This window comes from Eublepharis macularius, chromosome 6 (genome assembly GCF_028583425.1).
Source record: "Eublepharis macularius isolate TG4126 chromosome 6, MPM_Emac_v1.0, whole genome shotgun sequence".
NCBI classification, from domain to species: Eukaryota; Metazoa; Chordata; class Lepidosauria; order Squamata; family Eublepharidae; genus Eublepharis; species Eublepharis macularius.
The window spans coordinates 41542650-41546169 of NC_072795.1; the positions used below are offsets into that span (position 1 = coordinate 41542650).

At 38.2% G+C, this 3520-nt stretch overlaps 1 long non-coding RNA gene across 1 annotated transcript; it reads left to right on the forward strand.

Annotated features, from left to right (window-relative positions):
• Positions 1–487: 487 nt before the first annotated feature.
• LOC129332842 (uncharacterized) lies at positions 488–2582 on the forward strand. Its single transcript, XR_008597344.1, has 3 exons — positions 488–532; positions 776–888; positions 1990–2582. It is a non-coding gene; the product is annotated as an uncharacterized LOC129332842 (long non-coding RNA).
• Positions 2583–3520: the final 938 nt, after the last annotated feature.

Genomic DNA, 3520 nt, shown 5'->3' on the forward strand with positions numbered 1-3520 from the left:
TGCTACTCCTTGCTGAAAAGAAAAACTCAGCAACTAAAGCCCATTGCACTATGTGCACAGACTGCGTAAGAGTTAAAAATAGATTGGACGTGCCTGCATAATAAATATGTTCGTTTCAGGGGGTTTAATTCGATATTGCCATTAATTAACAATACAACATACATTATTTAAATAGCAGTCAAAGCAAGAGGAATGACACCCACTGAGAAGCCTAGTTTGCTTTAAATTTTTTTTAAAAAGTTTAAAAAGAGCTAATGTTGGCTTCAGAATGCAACAACAAACTGGCAATTCACAATGCTGAAAATGAAATTGAAGCCTGAAAGTGGCCAGCTTAAGTGGCAATGCCCACCAGGAAGCACCACGTTTTCCCTACTGCATGAGATGGCACACAGACCATTTACATGCTCCCATTAGAAACACTAGGCATGGTATAATGAATTCTGTGTCCACAGCATCCATGCAGCTGAAGCAACATTAATCCTGCCTGCCATTTTAGACTTGCAGCAGTATGATGCACACTGCAGCAGAACCGGTAAGGGGGAAAGACAAGGGACAGCTCACCGTAAATGTAGTATCTGATTAATGTTGTCAAGTGACATTGCAAACCTGCTATCTGAGTCTTTGAACAACTGAGTGGGAGGGAACAAAGGGGGGGGGATGTAATCAACGGATGATGCAAGATGAATAGTTACTATGCACTGTTCTGGGAAGCTCCATGTTCTTCGATGATACAGACTTAAGTCTTTCAGATTCTATTGCCAAAATCTTCCGGCAGAGTGGCAGTTCTTCCTGTATTGAGAAAAGCAGAAGATTCCTCTTCTTGCTGGAGGAAGGGAATGGAAAGAACATCAGCAGAAACAGCTTCTTGATGAAAGAAGATTTCAGATAGTACGTATCAGGTCCTAGATATCTGTCTCTGTTTGCTGTGCTTTCTTATTTCCTTAAGATGTGTATTTTGCTCTTGTTGTTTTTATTCTAGTCATTGAGCATGTTAAAGAAAAAGCATTGCTCTAATTCTGCACTGGATTATCAGGAAAAACTGAGCATATTGACGAAATCGCAAGCACGCGCGCGTGTGTGTGTGGGGGTACTAGCTGCACAATCAGCTGTCTCTGTGTCTGTGTTGAACCCTACTAACCACAAGGAAGGTTGCAGCTAAATATATCTGCCAGGCATAAACGGAAGCTATTTTGCTGTACAGATTACATTACAAAATGCTCAGCCATCCTTAAGAGCTCATAAAGATGAGAGCCTATTAGAAAAAAAAAACTCTGTGCCGCCATGCTCCGTGTAAATTGTTCCATGCTTTAGGCAGCAAAAGACTGTAAAGGCTACTCTTAAACATAGTGACCTAAATAATGCTAAGACAACTTAAGTAGCATACATGCGCACACATACCCTCAAGTCTAAGCAAGGAAATGAAATGAGGTCTGGATAATCAGACTAAAAGCACAGACTCTACCACAATATCCTCTCTAAACTGCAGCGCACTGTTATGTGCACATCTTATGTTGGGGTGTGTGTGTGTGTGCAATGCTCCTTTGTTTTCTTACCGTTTTTTCCAGTCAGAGGTTTTTCTTAGTTGCTGTTGCACAGTGACATTCTGATATCACGGAGGAAGACAATGCAGGCACTTCACCAATGTCCATTTTAATTATCCAAATCCAAATGAATTAAACTAAACTTAAACATCACCGAAAGCAAATACCTCACCTCCGAACTGCCCTTGCTCTCGCTAAATGTGTTATTTTGTTTCTCTGTGTAAATGAAATTGACAGAATCCTCTGTAGAGCCTGTTAGGAAGTCATTGTGAGAATTTTTAAAAATATAAAACAGTGGTTGTTGAAAAAAATCGCCTCTTATTTTCCTCAAGAAGCATAAACAGTATTAAATATTTAAGACAGAGAAAAAGAGAATTTAAATCAAATAAATTAACATTTAAAAAAATACTTTGAATGTGAAATTATCTTTCTTTGTGTTCAATGGCAGCATTTCCCTGAGGAGGAAAATAGAAGGAGGAATTAGAACAGCTTGGTGTGACCAATTCTGCAGTCCCTTTAGGCTGAAGTGCTAGTTAAAGAAGCAAACATCACAAAGCTATATCCTGCTAGAATCTGAAATGTTTGTCTTAGCAGTTGTTTGTTATGTCCTCTTGACTCTTTTACCATGACACAAAATTGAGACTCTGAAAATGTTGTGAAACATCTTGTGCATTTATAATACGTTTATATATTAAATCTACATATATGTATTTGTATTTCTAATAAAATTAATGAGCAAATGCATTATTGGTACAAATTCCCATCTCCCAAAAGGAATTTTAAACAATAAAGATGGCTGCATCCTCAGTAAATGACTCATGAATTACGCATGAGTAGGCGCTGCTTGTGATCTATATTGCAAATTAAGGAAAAATACACTTACAGTGCGATCCTAAGCAGAGCTACTGCCTTCTAAGCTTATTGACTTCAGCGGTTTTAGAAAGGTGCAGCCTGCTAACTGTGCTGTTAAATAACTAAAAATGGCTATTCAAATCTCTTTTCCTAAACCTTTAGTATTATCTAGATTAAAGTGTTCTTCAGTCTCTGGTAATTGTTTTTAAATATGAATAAACTATTTTATAAGCAAACACAATTTCTTTGACTTTTTTTGGTTCTGGTATGTGTTGTCATCAGGTTTAAAGCTTGAAAACCAAAAGGCTCAAAAATCATCATTTTAAAATATGCAGCATCTCTTTCCAAAAATGTGACATCAGTCAAACAGCAATGGAAGCAATCCAGAAACTACAGAGGCTAGGCTTACAAACAGACATGGCACATGATGTTATAAAATAAGTGTTGTTTTCTTGGACCTGTCTTTACAATAGCAGGCATATTGCAGTCATATATTCATGTAATCTTTTAAAACTATGGAATCTTATATACTAATAGCCAAATTACTCTGATCTGAGGATATTTAAATCTGGAGACTGGCACCATGAATGGACAAGACAGATATTCCTACATATCTGAAAAATGGCTCAGGTTTGCAGAAAAATCTGAAATAAATTTTTTAAAAACCCAAAACAATAAAAAGGCACCTCTAGTTTTAACCAGATACCATCAGTGGTTGTTGCTAGGCAGCCATAACAGTTTAGCCAATATTCTGGGTTTGGTTACTGTCCGTGAAAGGCAGGGGGAGGAGGCAAGGGCCATTTGAGAGAAAATTCATTGGGGCCAGGCCCAGAAGCAACCACAAGACAACTTGATACCACATGACTTACATGACTCAGCCAGATCTGGCTGCTTTCTATTGTTCAACAGCAGCTCCCCCAAAGGCAGTGTAGTTTAGTGGTTAGAGTTTCAGAGTAGGATCTGGGAGACCCAGGTTCAAATCGCTACTCTGATGTGGAAGCTTACTGAGTGACTTTGATCCAGTCACACTCAGTCTAAGCTGCTTTGGGCTTCCATTGTGGAAAAGGGCAGTATATAAATGAAGTAAATTAAGAAATATAGATGTAGATGGGGGCAAATAAAAGGTA